Here is an 18,281-nt window from a genome sequence, read left to right on the forward strand (position 1 = left end):
AGAACAGTCTTAGACTTAAATATTATCACCTTCATAATTGAGGTAGAAATTACAGCCTCCTGGCTCTTCGTGCAAACTTTTTACTTTATTCAACACAATCTTGCCAAATAACGCCTTTAAACAGTAAAGAATATAGCAGGAGAGATTAAATCATCTGTCACAGGTTACACTATGCTGAGACTAAAAACGTCTTCTATTTTGTTCAAGCTATGACATACCATTACTCAGATGCTCTAACATTATTAAGAGAAAAAGATGGCCGTGTACTAAGTCAACAGAAATGAACAGCTAACATGAGTAGTTATTTGTGTTTATTGAGCACTTTTCCCCCAAAGGACTCAAAACATTTCAAATATATTAGCATGCATAAAACCTCTATGAATAACCTCACAAGTGAATGGTTGCTACTTCCACATTTTAGAAGAGGAAAATGTTATTACTAATACATAGTAAACTCTAAAGTCAAAACATTAAGCCCCTAATACCTCATCTCTGACAACCAACCATTCACACATGATGCCCGACATAAAATGGATCATCTCCTGACCCACCACATTTGAGACTTCTGAATGAATATACATGCATTCTTCCAGTGTTTAAATCTAAGATAATTGCATAGCACCCTTCTATACAGCCGATGTGAAACCCTTCAGCCCAGAAAATGCCTTCTAATAAGACTGTCATAGATTTTCTACACATTTATGAATCTAAAATTAGTCACTGAACTTAGATCTTCAGGCACCACAATCTTCATGGCCAAGAAGTCACTCAAAATGCTGCATCTACATTTTACGAAACTGGCAACTTGTTCCTCCAAGGAGGCATCGGACCCCCCTCTAACTCTGGGGTCTCCCTGTAAGCAGGATGAGGCGATGGAGGGAAATAACGTTCCTAGCTGCTTCCACAGCCCCATTGTGACTACGTATAGAACCCATGCTAACAGTAGAGAGGTAGGTTCCAGATAAAGGCTAACTAAAAACGGAACGTCAATCACTGATAAGAAGAAATGATGAGATTTATGTGCTGAATGAGGGTGTACATGAGTAATGTCAGCTTTTGTAACAAATAGATCCAAAAATACATAAAGCCTCAACACAACAGAAGTTAACTTTTCTCTCTCCCTCTCTCTCATGTTCATGTAACTTATGCTCCCTCTTCTTTTTATTTATTTATTTATTTTTATTATTTTCAGCATAACAGTATTCCTTGTTTTTGTACCACACCCAGTGCTCCATGCAATCCGTGCCCTCTCTAATACCCACCACCTGGTTCCCCCAACCTCCCACCCCCCCACCTCTTCAAACCCCTCAGATTGTTTTTCAGAGTCTATAGTCTCTCATGGTTCACCTCCCCTTCCAATTTCCCCCAACTCCCTTCTCCACTCTAACTCCCCTTGTCCTCCATGCTATTTGTTATGCTCCACAAATAAGTGAAACCATATGATAATTGACTCTCTCTGCTTGACTTATTTCACTCAGCATAATCTCCTCCAGTACCATCCATGTTGCTACAAAAGTTGGGTATTCATCCTTTCTGATGGAGGCATAATACTCCATAGTGTATATGGACCACATCTTCCTTATCTATTCGTCTGTTGAAGGGCATCTTGGTTCTTTCCACAGTTTGGCGACCGTGGCCATTGCTGCTATAAACACTGGGGTACAGATGGCCCTTCTTTTCACCACATCTGTATCTTTGGGGTAAATACCCAGTAGTGCAATTGCAGGGTCATAGGGAAGCTCTATTTTTAATTTCTTGAGGAATCTCCACACTGTTTTCCAAAGTGGCTGCACCAACTTGCATTCCCACCAACAGTGTAAGAGGATTCCCCTTTCTCCACATCCTCTCCAACACATGTTCTTTCCCGTCTTGCTAATTTTGGCCATTCTAACTGGTGTAAGGTGATATCTCAATGTGGTTTTAATTTGAATCTCCCTGGTGGCTAGTGATGATGAACATTTTTTCATGTGTCTGATAGCCATTTGTATGTCTTCACTGGAGAAGTGTCTGTTCATATCTTATGCTCCCTCTTCTATTGCATAGAATTATTACTGAGAAAAACTGCAAATATTGCCATTGATGTTCTATTCAAGGGACATCTGGCTGGTTCAGTTGGAAGAGCATGATTCGGGGTCGTGAGTTCAAGCCCCACGTTGGATATCCAGATCACTTACATATATAAAAACTTCAAAAAAAAAAAAAAAAAAGATTTTCTATTGAAGAATATGTGGGTGTTCCCGGTGGGGAAAGAGCCCTCCTTCATGCAGCCGTGTAGACCCGGTTTCTTCAATCCTGTCTCCCCAACATCCACTATGGTTCATGGTCATCTAGATCCAAGCAGAGGAAGAGGAAGATAGAGCACGGAGCTTGTTAGAAGCCTTGCCCCAAATCTGACACACATGATGACACAGAGGGGTCCCACAGCTGCCATGTGCATCAAAGTGGGGAAGCAGCACAAGGAGGAACAGACTAGAGGCTCAAGCACAACGTACAACAAGCGCCACAGTCTACTCATTCTGGAAAACAAATTAAACAGGCCAATCGACCCAGGTGGCAAGAACCAAAACTGTTGTGATTGTTCACAGGTAACGGCTTTGAATAGGTTCTCAGTAAGAAACAGAATTATAAATACCAATCTCTACCAAAAAAATAAAAATAGATAAAAAGAGTTCTTTCTCTACTAATCCAAAGGAGGGTGTTCATAATTCCTATATATGCAGTCTTCCATGTACCAATAATGAAAGTGTTTCTTTCCATAAAAGAATATCAGAATATCTTACTTGGGTGCTGGCTAAATTAAGGAATCGCTGATTTCTGGTTCTTTTGATGTTCTTTTGTTATCCTGTTACCATGATTCCATGTGGAGGAGGATGTCAGTTAGAAAAGGGGAAGCTACTCTCCCATACTTACATATGCAGAAAAGTTGTTTTCCTTAGTATTTCTCTTTTGATTGCCACAGCCAAACCACCTGCCCCCAAAGCCACAGGCTCCAGTCACTGCAGGTGGCTCTGTCCACAGCCACAAATGCCGCTGCCTGAAGTAGTGATGGGCGGAATTCTGAAGCACCTTCTGCCCTTCTGAGTTTTCTCTCCCAAGCCCAGTCCCATGCTTGCCAGACCTTCCTGTGCTCCTGCTTGCTGGCACAAGTCAGGAAAAACACAAATGTGGGCGTTTCTCTTTGGGAAATGAAGAGGAACAGGGTCCTCTTACCCACCCAGCTTCACACAATGATGGATTCCCCCAAATTTAGGAAAAGGATTCAGATGGCCGGCAGCCCAAATGGTGACAAAGGTCTACCAAAGACACAATAAAATGCTAACAAATCAAATGCATGCAGATCCCTGCCGCCTGTCATGGGATGGGGGCTGTCATGAGAGGGAGAACTGGAAAAAGATGATGAGGAAAACAATTTTCTTTTCCACTCATGCTCTAGGGAATTCGTGTCCATAAAGTTCTCTACGATTCTATGGGGCAAATCGGGTTCTGTCTTCTCCACCTAATGCCAGGGGCAAAGCTACTAAAAGTATAGATAATCATACCCAGCACTGTCTAAAAAACTTTCTTTGTCTAAAAAACTGCCTGGGTGGCTCAGTGGGTTAAGCCTCTGCCTTCAGCTCAGGTCATGATCTCAGGATCCGGGGATAGAGCCCTGCATTGGGCTCTCTGCTCAGCAGGGAGCCTGCTTCCCCTCTCTCTCTCTGCCTGCCTCTCTGCCTACTTGCGATCTCTCTCTCTGTCAAACTAAAAACAAACAAACAAACAAACAAAAAAACCCACTTTCTTTGATGATGGAAATGTTCTATCCATGTGCTGTCCAGGATATAGCCTCTTGCTGAACGTGACCATTAAGCACCTGAACGATGGCTACTGTGAAGAATGAACTCAATTTTTAATTTTCCCAATTAAAATTTAGGTTTAAACAGCAACACGTGGCTTCTGTCTATGGGGCTAGAAAGTCTAAGACTAGCCTTGTGGAGTCTAACAAATCCATTGCCCCAAGTCACCTGATCTAAAATTTAAAAAAAAAAAAAAGAAAGAAAGAAAAGAAAACTATTTCTTTCCCATAACTATTGAAGAACATTCTGGCTCTGTTGTGGTTAAATCCTGGGCTCAATCTTAACCTGATTTAGATGCCTTCACTATATCCTAAAACAACAGTTCTCAATGTCTCTGATTATGGTGACCCATTTTTGTTAAAATATTTTATTTATTTATTAGAGAGAGAGTGCATGAGAGAGAGCAGGGGCAGAGGGAGACGGAGAAGCAGGCTTCCAGCTGAGCAGGGAGCCCAATGTGGGGCTCGATCCCAGAACCCTGGAATCATGACCTGAGCCAAAAGCAGATGGTTAACCAACTGAGCCACCCGGGCGCCCCGTGGTGACCCATTTTTAATGTCAAAACAAGTTATTAACCATTTATAGTAGTGGTGCTTGAACTCCTATTAAGAAAATCCATTACAGGGGCATCTGGGTGGCTCAGTCGTTAAGCATCTGCCTTCGGCTCAGGTGATTATCCCAGGGTCCTGGAATCGAGCCCCGAATCGGGCTCCCTGATCAGCGGGAAGCCTGCTACTCCCTCTGCTGCTCCCCTTGCTTGTGTTCTCTCTCTGTCTCTCTGTCAAATAAACAAATAAAATCTTAAAAAAAAAAAAAGAAAGAAAATCCATTATAGCAAAAAGCTCCTCTGAAGTCAATAAAAACTTTATATTCCTGCGTATTTCCTTGTAACAGTAGCAGCTATACTGAGTGGTCAAATATACATAAACAGCAGAGACAGTCTCAATTTAATATGTCAGCAATCCTTGATACAAGCATGGATTCCAGCAAGTCTTATAATATCCCACAGCCTCCTGGGCTCTGTGAACCACACAGGTTAGGAGCCCACTTCTAAAGACGCATCCTTCTGAGCGGCCAGCAGATCCGTGACGATGTGTTCCACACCTGAGGGTCATGGTTCCCAACAGGGGCTTTGGACTCGTATTGGAGAAATGAGAATGAGCAACCTTACTAACGCTGGGCAGTCAAATTTTTTCAGGGTCTAGCTGGTAGAGGACATATAATATAGATTATTTATGCTCTAGTTAAGCCCGGTTGCCACACTAACATCAAAGAAGATCAAGGTCTAACACTCTGGATTTTTTTAAAAGTGTATTGTTATTACTCAACAGATAACAGGATGTTGTTCAGCTCTCTCCCTATCATCGCTTTGTCAGCAAGTACGCTCACTCCCTGGGATTCACTTGTTTCTCTGTGTCAATTTGAAAGCCAAAATCTTAAGAAGAATTCACGTGAGGAAAAAAATTAAAGTAAGCATTTACGGAGCGGTTTCCAGGCTGGAGCTGGCCATGTTCCGGACAAGTTCATTTGGAGCTGGAGGTGAAAAGTCACTTTTGTGAAACAGATGGAAGAATGAGGAAAAAGTCTTAATTATATTAAAAGTCTTGATTATAGGGGCACCCGGGTGGCTCAGTCAGTAAAGTATCTGCCTTCAGCTCAGGTCAAGATCCCAGGGTCATGGGATCGAGTCCCACAACAGGGAGTCTGTTCTCCCTCTCCTTCTACCCCTACCCCCTGTTCATGTGTGTGCTCTCTCGCTCTCTCTGGCTCTCTCTGTCTCTCAAATAAGTAAAATCTTTGAAAAAAAATCTTGATTCCAAAATGGGGAAGAATGTTTCTACACTATAACCTCTTTGCCCAGAAATGACCGAACAGCTAAAATCTTACAATTTGGCAGGAAACAGAAAGGAAAATAGAAGGGGAATGTCAGGTGTGTGACCTGTGTGATCCTGAAGCATCCCCAGATCTCTGAGATGTTGTGGTTTGCCGTGACAGCCTCATCAGGCCCCACCATAACACTCATGGGTCCAAGGACCTGTTGGGACCCACCGCTCTCCTCAGAATCAAAGTCCCCAAGCACACCTTTTAGAACAGGAGCGCCGCTGAGGTTGGTTCACGTTACAGAGGTAAAGGTATTAGATGAAAACAAAAGCAACCGCTAGGCTCAGAGCTCAGTCCGTGAAATCTAGAAATCTCTCAGAGACTCCACAGGTTACAGAAAGCTCTAGAAACCTAAGAATGCCCACAGCTTGGTTACAGCTGCAAAGTATCAAGATGTACGATGTAAATTATTTATGCTGCAGTTAAGCACAATTATCATTCTGGCTTCAAAGAGGAGAAAGGTCTAACAAAGTATCATGCAAACCATGGTCCACCCTGTGAAAAAGAAATCTCTCGGAAAAAAACATGAGCTAACACAACTTGAGCCAGAGACCATTTCATACTTCCCAGCTCCCTGGGCTTCCGAGAACGAAATCACCCACTGAAAAAGAGGAATATATTTCACCAAGGTAGATGGATATTCATCTCTCTCAGTTTTTAAAATGAGAGACATTCACTTACTACACTTCACGGGCATTGACTGCTATAGACATCAACAATTCGCTCAAAATAGATACGCTTTGAAAAGATTGGGAAATTCAGTATTGAACTTAGAAAGCTGAATCTGAGGTTTTAATTCAATGCATAATGGCTTGCATTAGCAGCATAAAAATTGCTTCTTGATTAAGTAGTCTCGGGTTGTAATTTACTCAAGCTAAAATTTTTTAAAACATTACAAATTAATTCTAAAAAGCATATACACCTACCTTTTTAAGAAAGACCACGTTTTGGGATTCCGTATCGTAGAGTAACCGTCTTTTCCTGTAACAGTGGAAAAGAAGAAAGACTATCCAACTGATAACAGAAAGAAGCGAAGGTGAGCTTTGAGAGCATCGTGCTCTAATATCATGTCATGGCTTCATGTGTAATATTAAACAAATGGACGTTTCTGAGGTTAGACTTAAAGTATTTCTTCATTTCTGTCTCAATGAAATATTTCGAAGATTTTGATTCCAATGATTTGACTTCTAAGGAGCAAATGAACAAAACCAAATGGAAACAGATCAAAATGCATAGGAATTTATCGAAATGAGAATTGAAGCATTTACTTCACATCTATCCCAATGACATATACTCGATACTGTCATGCCATGAAACAAATGAATAACACTCGACTCCTGTTTCTATTTTTCTGGGGGGAAAATGAGGTGAAGAAGTTGTAATAGCCTGAGTAGATAACAGAAGGTAACAGAACTATAAGCAGCTGTTACCTTCTGTTGTTTATTTTTTATTGTCCTAGCTAATAAGCCATATTTATGGCTCGATTTTTTTGGCTAAGACTTTTGGATCAAGAAAAATATATAAAGGAAAATAAATCAAAAGAAGATCTCTCCTGTTTTATTTCACATTTATTGTTTTCAATAAATAATTGACATAGAAACCTGCTAGTCCCTGATAAACACTAAATGTGACTTTTCTTTTCCAAAATTACTTGTCTGCATACATGAAGTTCCTCTAATATTTTAACTTTATATACTCAAGCCCAAATAAGGAAGTAAACCGTTTAGAGTTTAATATAAGTTAATCATCGACTCCTATAAATTGTTTCTACCAAATCTAATTGAAACTGCCACCGGAACACTGTCCCCAAGACTGTACTTGTGACTCTGACCCTGATATGTTAGATTCCATGTATAAAGTAATTTAACTTCCAGCGGGGATAATGATGTGTAGAATGAAAAACAATGACCATAATTTCTAACCCGAAAGAGCTCCAAGAATCTGAAATGACTACCAGAGCATTAACTCATGGAGATGCCACTCTGAGTAAATGGAATTGTTGTCTCTCTCTCTCTCTCTCTCACTCTCACACACACACACACACACACACACCCCACATGGGGATGCCCTATATTACCTTGTGCTTTCTCCAGCTGCCATCTTCTTTTCTGACAATAAAAACCCTCTCTAACCCTAAAGTAAACTTAAAGGAAGACATTCTCCCAACACCTTACTGAAAGGCGTGAGAACCCAACACCCCAGCCACACTTACATGTCACCTTCCCGAATACAACCTGCTTGGTCACACTTAGCTCCAGAACTTCTGTCCTTCAAGACAATTCCCTGCACGGACTCCCCAGAGTCAGCTGGCACTGGAGGCCCTGTCTCTCCTGCTTCTCTTCACTTCAGAGCCAGCATACTGCCAACACCATACAGTTAGGGTAATGGCAGTGTGTCCTATTTTCTGAAATTATAGGTGCAGATAAATTCAGCTAATGACAACGACCAAAATTTGCCAAGACAAATGGATGACCGATTCGGAAACATGGTTCAACACGCACGCGCTGAGCCAAATCATAATCTATGGCCCGGTCACAAGGAGTATGGAGCGCCTCATAGATCTTCAGTTTCTATGGGGCATCCAGAAATAACCAAGTATCTGGGATTTGCTTTGAAACAATCCAGTCGGGGTTGTGGACGAGGAGAGGTAACAGATGAAACAAGTGGTCACTGAGTTTGTCATAGTTTAATGAAGGTTGCATGAAAGTTCATTGTAGCATCTGCTCTACTTTTTGGTTCTATTTAAAATTTTCCATAACAGAAATTTAAAAGATGGTCATCCGGGGCGCCTGGGTGGCTCAGTGGGTTAAAGCCTCTGCTTTCGGCTCAGGTCATGATCCCAGGGTCCTGGGATCGAGCCCCACATCGGGCTCTCTGCTCAGCAGGAGGCCTGCTTCTCTTCCTCTCTCTCTCTCTCTCTCTCTCTCTCTCTCTCTGCCTACTTGTGATCTCTGTCTGTCAAATAAATGAATAAAATCTTTAAAAAAAATAAATAAAAAAATAAAAGATGGTCATCCAATGAAAGTTATGTGTGAAAATAGGACAAAGAGAGAGAGAAAGGCACAGATCATACATGTCCTAGCCTTCCTGTTTTCCAAACACCCTTCAACACATAGGGGAAATAACTAGGGAAATAAGCAAAAAAATTTAAAATTAAACATCGCACTAGAAAAAAATGAACAGCCTGCAGTTATGGTTTTATGGACGAAGTGATAATGGCCTTGAAGCTATTTTTCAATACTTCAAATGCCGAATAACAATAATACCTACCTTCCTCATTTTTTTAAATTATTCCAAGTATATCTGCTTTAAATTAAGTGATAGAAACACAGAAACACTGCTTTTCTCATGTTTGTCAGAAATTGTTGGTTGTTAAATATACCTTTGATTACCACAAGTAGGAAAATGGATGACTTATAATTAATATCAATGTGATCTATTCCCTGAACTATAATCTTTCTAAATAAAAGATCCAAGAGGGGATCATTTAAAAAGAGGGGGGTGGGGACCTGGGTGGCTCAGACAGTTAAGCATCCCACACTTGGTTCAGTTCAGGTCATGGTCTGTGAGCTTGAACCTCACATGGGGCGCTCAGCATAGAGTCCGCTTAAGTTTCTTTCACTCCCACTCTCTCTGCTCCTCACCCCTGTACTCTCTCTCTCTCTTTAAAAAATAAATATTGGTGGGACACCTGGGTGGCTCAGTGGGTTAAGCCTCTGCCTTCCGCTCAGGTAATGATCTCAGGGTCCTGGGATCAAGCCTCGCATCAGGCTCTCTGCTCAGTGGGGAGCCTCCTTCTCCCTCTCTTTCTCTGCCTGCCTCTCTGCCTACTTGTGATCGCTGTCTGTCAAAAATAAATAAATAAAATCTTAATAAATAAATAAATAAATATTGGTACAAACTTTGGGATCGCAGGTATAAACTATCAAATCTGCAACCCACTTACATATGGAGCAGAGTGATCTGTCACTGGGGGACCGCAAAAGATGGGCACTTTCAAGATGATAACACTAATTCGCCTAGAATGTGAAAGACACTGGGAGGGGTCATATGAGGCTAATGCCCAGCTTTCACAATAAGCTGGGAAAGTCACATACCAAGTAAAACCATCTTCACAGCCTCAGAATTTGACTTCCTGACCCTGCCAGACACCACTATTGGAAATCTGACACTGGACATAAATTAGAAAGTGGGATTTATGTCATGGTTTGGGGAAAGAGCGTGTGTAAAGCTTTGCCAAACCTTCTTCAAAGATAAACCAGGGGCAAGAACCAACCTTGGTTCCCTCCGAACAGAACAGCACAAAACCAACACTAAATCCTAACAGGAGATTTGATCTTTTTTCCTTTTTTTTTTTTTTTTAAGTAGCTGATGGTTTTCTATTTTCTTTTTCAAGTTTTCCTGGCCTAAAACAATCTGTTTCCTTTCCAATAATGGAACAATGCCAAATTCTGAAAAGGAAATTTGTTTGACTTAATGGATAAGCACATAAAAGCTGGAAAAGGGAGTATTATGGGAAAACCAGAACAACTCGGCCTTACGAGGCAGCCTTCCAAATGTATCAGCAAAAGGATCAAGGGTGAGAGAAGGGAGTACATGGGTAATAATTATGAACAAGTTGTGTGATGGAGGTCAGCTAAACAAAATTCACTTGTCTTCAATTTGAAAAACACAGTTCCAGCAGTTTACTACATAAGCTAAGAGAAACTGCCATTAGCTTACACCCATACTCAGATATTTTTCACATGTTATTAAATTAGGAATGGCATTCAAGTATGCATTTAATAAATATTTGTCAAATAAATGCATTAATGAGGTGGTGAATGCTACCAAATCATGAAATCTGAGCCTAAGGTCATTAGAAATGACAAAAATAAAATCCTCTGATAGAGCCATCATGGCTGTTTGTCTAACCAACGTGCGTAACCTTGATTTGCTTGTAGGTGGCCATATGCCAGGTTGAAAGGGTTTGTTCCCCCAAACACCCTTGCAACTAGGGGTGAGCCTCGGGATGTAGTTCTGACTGATGAGATGCAAGAGAGGGGGCTCTGAGAAAGTCTGTTCTCATTATATGTACGTAGTCCCTTCGGTCTTTTCTGGGAATAGCTACTGGGAGGTGTAGAGACATCTCACAACCTCGAGAACAAAAGGCAGACAAAAAGGAGTAGAAAGAAAGACAGAAAGAACCTGGTTCTCTGGTGGCATTGCTGAGATGCTATACGTAACACACCCCCTGCCAAAACAAAACAAAACAAAACAAAACAAAACTGCTTAGGTTCCTAACTTGCATTTCATGTTAGGAAGGACAAACCTCTGCTAGTTCAAGTTCCTGTTTTCTAGAATTCACAACGGAACGTATTCTAACACCAGATCCAATTTACCTCCCCGACACGGCTGTGTTCTTAAAGCTGTTCCTACTTTCACTGACTGATGCTCCCAACAACTATCTGATAACACGGTCACATAGTTATCTCTGACTCATCCACAAGTCTCCCCTCATTGACAGCATGCCTCCCACTAAAAGGTCAACAAGCTTGAGGGTGAGCAGTCATGAGGAAAGCCTTCAGCAAACAGGCCATGGCATTCTGCTAGGTCACAGGGTGCCCTCCTATGGACCATCACACTCCGATGTTAGGGATACGAAAGACAAGGATGCCAAAGGAGAGAGCAATCTATTCCAGTGATCAAGACATAGAAAATCTTCCACCTTAAGAGTAACCTCAAAATCTGTATGTCTCGACAAAGAAAAGGAAATAATTATAAGTATGGCTCAATTCAATGCCAGAAACAAAACAAGTCTAAAAACAGAAAACAAGAAGAGGAGGATACACCTTGAGGGCTTAAGGGATGTCCCATGTCCTGGCCCAGATGCCCCTGCTTTGTGCTTCCACACGGCCTTCACAATGCACCTTCAGTGGAACTTAAAATTCTAGACATTTCTCTCTTAGATATTGATCTTTCTTGACAAAACATAAATTCCCGGAGCTGAGGGAAGCTGGCATGTAATAAGTACTGACAAATGCTGAATGGATGAATGAATGAATGAATGAATGGGCAAAACAACATACAGATTACTTTTCCAAGTTTATGAAAAGTATGCAATCCTTATTTTAAAAAATCTGTAAGCATCATTTCTACAGATACATGCAATGAACTGTATGTACTGTTCAACTGACCCAACATAACACATTTGTCAAATGTCTAGAGAAATGTCAAATTTCTAGAGAAACTGTCAACCATCTATACTTAAGAAGTAGCTATTATAAGCCAGGCGATGTGTTAGGCACTTTGCATACAGTATTTCTTAATCTTTACACACACACACGCGCGCGCGCGCGCGCATGCGCGGTTGGTTACTTCCCTTTTAGAGGGGGTCAAGTTCAAAGGGACCTAAGGAGCTCACATAAGGTCATGTATCTAGTAAAAGGCACAGCTGGTATTCAAAACCAAAAAGGTCAGCCCTCACTTTTCTGCTGGACCATGCTGCTGCTTCTTTTTGGCCTTTTGCTGCTTCTTTTTGGCCTTTACTAAAATACTGTTTATAACTTGTACACATTAGTCAAGGTAACAGTCACAAGAACCTTTCATTTATGGCCTCAAAAACAATTGCTGGGTGAGGGTTCACTGTAACCTTAAGTACAATTACTTTTGTCCATGTCAGAAATCTGACGTGGTTTGGCATGACACAGACAGTGACCTTCTCTAGCTCATCTTGGAGCTGTAAGGAGTAAGAGAATGTCTACATACCTACAGCATATTAAAAGCAAGCCACTATGTACTTATATGACCTAGAAATGATGCAAAATAAACCCATGAGTCTACAGCTTCTGTTTCAGAAATCAACAGCTCCGCACCTCCAAACCCATGTAGGTTACACGTGTGCATCATACTTTCCATGTACCATTTACGGATCCGTGGCCCCAAGAGCTTAGAGACTGGTTGGCAGGTGGGCTTACAAATAAAACATACTGTTTCCATGCATACAACATATCAGATCCATTGAAGCAGTTAAAATAACAGACTATCTTGAAACAAAAGGGGAAAAAAAATCTACTGCAGAATTTTTTTTTAAAAACGGTGCCTTTTGTGACAGTCTCCTAACACTTTTCATTGAATAAATAATTCCTCCTTGAAGTTGATGAAAATTTAGTGAAAACATTTATCCAGTAAACATCTTAATGAAATAAACTGTTATGACTCCAATTTAACAACTTCATAAATTCTGATGGAGAAGAAATAGACTCACCACCCCCGAAACATTTGGCAATTATTTTTACACAATATGTGCACAGTCTATGATGTACATGCTAGATGGAAAAGCAAACCTCAGTGTATTAACCTAAGCATGAACTTCTTTGTTCTGCTATTTAAGCCTAACATTTCCACTGATTTTCAAACAATATGGAGCATTTTGCAAGTCATGATTTCTATCAGGACAGCTAGCCAATACCCATTAAAAAAAAAACAAAAACAAAAACAAAACAAACAAACAAACAAAAAACTTGAATTGAGGTAGTTATTATGCGATTAAACCACTTTTCCATTTTTTTCCTTCCCCTTACTATAACTATAGTTTACCTATATTTTAAATTTTTTCCAAATAGACATCTTTGGAGGAAAAAAAACACGACTTAACACTGAATCTTTTTCCAAATACTGGCTGAACTATCTATAAGAAGATAAACATACTTCTTTTTTTAAGCTACTCACCTTTTAATTCTTTCCCCGATTCAGGGGGAAAACAAACAAACAAACAAAACAATATTCTCAATTAAATAACTCTGCAGCACTCACAGCTTTTCTTCTGTAAAGTTATTTTTTAAAGTATTCACTCTTCATCAAAGGCTAATGATTTTATTTATTTTTTTTAAAGATTTATTTATTTATTTATTTATTTGACAGAGAGAGAGAGAGAGAGGTCACAAGTAGGCAGAGAGGCAGGCAGAGAGAGGGAAGCAGGCTCCCTGCTGAGCAGAGAGCCTGATGCAGGGCTGGATCCCAGGACCCTGAGATCATGACCCGAGCCCAAGGCAGAGGCTTAACCCGCTGAGCCACCCAGGCACCCCAAGGCTAATGATTTTAAAGACAAGCTTCATTACGAAAGAAACAGGATAATGAGGTACTTTTACAAAGACAGTGTCTGGGGGGCACCTGGGTGGCTCAGTGGGTTAAGCCTCTGCCTTCACCTCAGGTCATGATCTCAGGGTCCTGGGATCCAGCCCCGTATGGCATTGGGCTCCCTGCTCAGCAGGGAGCCTGCTTCCCCCTCTCTCTCTGCCTGCTTCTTGGCCTACTTGTGATCTCTCTCTCTCTCTGTCAAATAAATAAATAAAAATCTTAAAAAAAAAAAAAAGACAGTGTCTGATAATAATTAAAGCAGAACTCTGTATACAACTTCTATTAGATATCTGGCTAAAACTCCAAACTGTCTATCAAATTAGCATTTCTTCATGAATGCTTATCTTACTCAAAGTATACTCCCCCCAAAACAAGCCAAAGGCATTTATATTCCCCCTTGCATTTGACCCCACAATCAGACACTGCCCCATTTACAAAACAAAATATTATGGTCCTCCTTAGATTAACTGCCAGTAAGCATTTCCAGTGTTAGAACTAAAAACAGACATTAAGTGTTTAAAATACCTCTTTTCTTATGCACCAGCTCACTTTCCTTATTTCTTTTTCTGCATCTTAAAGTAATTCTTAACAACTGACTAAGGCTCAGAAAATTACATCAAAATCTACTCTACAAATAAAGTTTGAAAGTTATATTTAGCAGATTTCTGATTATATTGGACACAGTCTTGGTATAGCTTCCCACATATAAAGTCTTGCCATGAAAGGGAATTCTTATTAGTCTTTAACAGAAAAAGTAAGTGAGCTGATTAAATATAGATCAAAGGAAGTTCTACCATGAAAGGACCGATGTTTTATAACTTGTGGGGAAAAAAAATGTATCAATAAACAAAAAGCAATCTGGTGTTTCTCATTCTGGCGTATAATGATTATCTGTTTATGATAAGATTAAGAGCGCTTTGCTGCCTTCTTTGCGCTTTTCAGTTATTCTCCAATATTTTTAGCATGATCGTGTATTATTTTTGTAAGCTCCAAGGTTATTTTTTAAGCATTAGACACTACCTTCTTAGACCTTGATATTCAGATAAACCACTCCCATATAATAAATGATAGATGTTAATATATTCTGAAAACATACAAGTAATTAGTTCCAGTCAAAATTAAGTCTATATCTTCATGATGACTACTTATCATATCATCACCGATAGGCTCTAGTACAAAAGCATATTAAATGTTTGAAGATCGTTTTCTACTTTAAGATAAGCTAATCAATAAACTGACAAATGCATTTTATATTCATCTGGATCTGCTCCAAAAATTAGGAAATTCTCCTTTATCTATGCCATTCATTCTTTGCCAACTCTTAAAATATACTTAAGGTAACTCCATCATATGTCATTGCTTTCTCTGACAGCTGTATCAGGACTATAAATAATACATACACCTATGTGTGTGTATAAACATATACATTAAATATACACGTATTATACATACATATGTATAATACATTCATATCATTTATATAAAACATATAAATATATATACGATCTAAACTATTTAGAGATTTCCACAAGAGGTGACTATCAACTTAGTTTCAGGTTTCATCTGCCTTGGTCAACCTGCCCAACTAACTCTAAGACATTGATGAAAGAAATTGAAGATGACAAAAACAAAGGGAAAGGTATACCATGCTCATAGACTGGAAGAATCGCTATCAAAATATCCACACTACTTAAAGCAATCTACAGAGTCAATGCAACTCCTATCTCAAGACCGATAACATTTTTCACAAAACTAGAAAAGAATAACCCTAAAATTTGTTTGGAACTACAAAGACCTTGAACAGCCAAAACAATTTTCAGAAAGAACAAAGTTAGAGCTCCCAGGTTTCATGATGTACTACAAAGCCTTAGTAATCAAAACAGTATGGTACTGGCACAAAAACAGACACATTGATCAATGGACAAAATAGCCCAGAAATAAACCCACACGTATGTGATTAATTAATCTACGACAAAGGAGGTGAGAATAACCAACGGGGAAAGACAGTCTTTTCAATAAATGATGTTGGGAAAACTGGCCAGCTACAAGCAAAGAATGAAACTGGACCATGTTCTTAAACCATACAAAAAAACAAAGTCAAAATGGATTAAAAGACTTAAATATGAGGCCTGAAACCATAAAACTCCTGAAAGCAAACATAGACAGTAATCTGTTAAACATTGCCCTTAGCAACATATTTATGGATATGTCCCCTCAGGACAGGAGAACAAAAGCAAAAATAAACATCAAAATAAAAAGCTTTTATACAGCGAAGGAAACCATCAACAAAAGCAAAAGGTAACAATAGTTTTGAATTATATTTTTTCCACCTAAGTGACTGATTGTTTACCCAAATTAGCAAAAAGTGTTACAGATTAGAAACCTCATTCCTCTTATCATATTGATCCTTACTTTCCCCAGAGACCAATAGCCTGTAATCAGCATGAGTAAATTCATTAAGCATTTATTCTATACTTAGTATTTCTCATTACTGTGAAGGGAGAAGATTATAAAGTGTGGTAGTTCACAAGTTATAAATGTAGCTGAAGGTATAACACTTACCTGTGCATTTTGCTAAAGAGCCAATAATTTCTAAATTCTTTTAAACAGAGTAGAAGAGGAAGTCTCTTAACTGTTTCAAATTTTCAGGTAGAGTCTCAGTGTTAAAGACAATAGGTGATGAGTTCCCTGCATATGATCACAGGATGGGCTAACAGGGGGCCAAACTGGTCCTGAGGTCAACCGCCACCCCCCAAGTCTACACGTGAGAGGAACTTGCAGAAGACATGTCTTCAAAGAGAATTCTCAGGAACTGAAGAGTGCTTCCCTTTCCTTCCCTCTGTATCAGTTCACACCAACTGCCTACAACAACCCCTCGCACCCTGGGGCTACTGGTAGGGAGGGAGGCTGATATCCTATGCCCTGGCTGGACATTTGCCTCTGTGCAGAAGCACACAGCCTGCCTTGTGGGGCGTATGTGAGGTTGGGGCACAGGAGCCTGGCTGACATTGCGGCTCAATGGCAGAGCAAGGCAAGAGAGGAAATAGGCTACATTTCAGAGTTGGATGCTGTCGGCATGTGAGTTATCCTGTAGACCCAATGGACACCAGAGAGGGTAGTGAGGTTTGAGAGAACCCAAAAGATCTCCACCCAAATAGGCTGCCTGTACAAGGGCTCAGGGACGCTCCAGTAATAGACCACTGGAAGACAAGAGCCCAAGATCATGAGTGATTATGCAGGAGTCACACTGCCCACATCCAGTAATGGCATGGCGTCAATGCACCTGCATGGGATCTCCCAAAAAAACCCCATCATGCTGTGTATGAGGATGAGCTGGCCGTGAAAACAAATAGCACCAGCCAAGTAAAACTGTCTTCATGCCCTTTCTGCCCCCTGCCAACTCTGGAGGAGCCAGATACACCCCATCCCCTGCTGGGTGGAAGGAAAAACAAAGAGGAGAATTAAACCAGAAATGACCTTTCTAACTCACTAATGATCACTAAGCCACTGGTCGGACCTAAGGATGGAAAAGGGGAGAAGTTCTAGACTGGACAGGAAAATGGAAGTTTTGATTCATATTGTAACACATTTTTATCTAATATTCGAAAATTAGTTTGTTTCAATACTTTACAGTGACTCAACAGCTACGGAATCTAACAAAAATATCAACCAACGTCGGGGGGGGGAGAATAAAACTGCTTCCTGTTTGTGTCTTACTATAAGTGTGACCCACTCAACAAACCAGTTACACTAATAAGTGTCCAACCTATACAAGATTTTCTTTCATAAGGTTAAGTTAGAAAACTGAGAAGATACAGAAAATCAAAATGTGCATGTAATACACCTCTACAAACTTTACCTCCAGAATATAACCATAGAGACAGCTCCTTTAAATGGCATGGACTAACACTCCAGTCAAATGGCAGACTGTCAGAATGAATAAAAATAGTAATAATAATGATGATAATAATAATAATAAAACTAGAATCAACCATACTTGCCCAACAAAGAGAAACACTTTAAAGAGAAACACACAACTAGGTCAGAAGAAGGGAAAGTCTGAAAGCTCTAGAAGCCTAAGTCCTTCATTTATGAGATAAGGAAATTGAGACAGGTGACTTGCTCAAGGACACTTAGGTAGGGGAATGGCCAGCTACAAGTCCCTTTTCCTAATTTCCTTTTCCGACCCTTCTTCTTATAGCCAGTACCTCTAATCTGATCTCCTTCAACATGAAAGCCACCAGCCTACTTGGTTGAAACCATCAACTCGGTAGCTACGCAAAAACACAGCCTTGGGGCGCCTGGGTGGCTCAGTGGGTTAAGCCTCTGCCTTTGGTTCGGGTCATGATCTCAGGGTACTGGGATCAAGTCCCGCATCAGGCTCTCTGCTCTGCAGGGAGCCTGCTTCCTCCTCTCTCTCTCTCTGCCTGCCTGTCTGCCTACTTG

The 18,281-nt window shown here is 40.3% G+C and overlaps 1 protein-coding gene across 7 annotated transcripts in view; it reads right to left on the minus strand.

The window, feature by feature from the left end:
* Positions 1 to 18,281, minus strand: part of PLCB4 (phospholipase C beta 4) — a 426,130-nt gene that overhangs the window by 387,877 nt on the left and 19,972 nt on the right. For 5 of the 7 annotated variants that reach the window (XM_047745406.1, XM_047745403.1, XM_047745405.1 and 2 more), the window contains exon 2: positions 6,644 to 6,698. The exons of the other annotated variants lie outside the window; for them this stretch is intronic. The gene's annotated coding sequence lies outside the window, so the exon portion shown is untranslated. The remainder of the gene's footprint in view (positions 1 to 6,643; positions 6,699 to 18,281) is intronic. 7 annotated transcript variants of the gene reach the window in all.

Source organism: Lutra lutra, chromosome 9 (genome assembly GCF_902655055.1).
Source record: "Lutra lutra chromosome 9, mLutLut1.2, whole genome shotgun sequence".
Taxonomy (NCBI): Eukaryota; Metazoa; Chordata; class Mammalia; order Carnivora; family Mustelidae; genus Lutra; species Lutra lutra.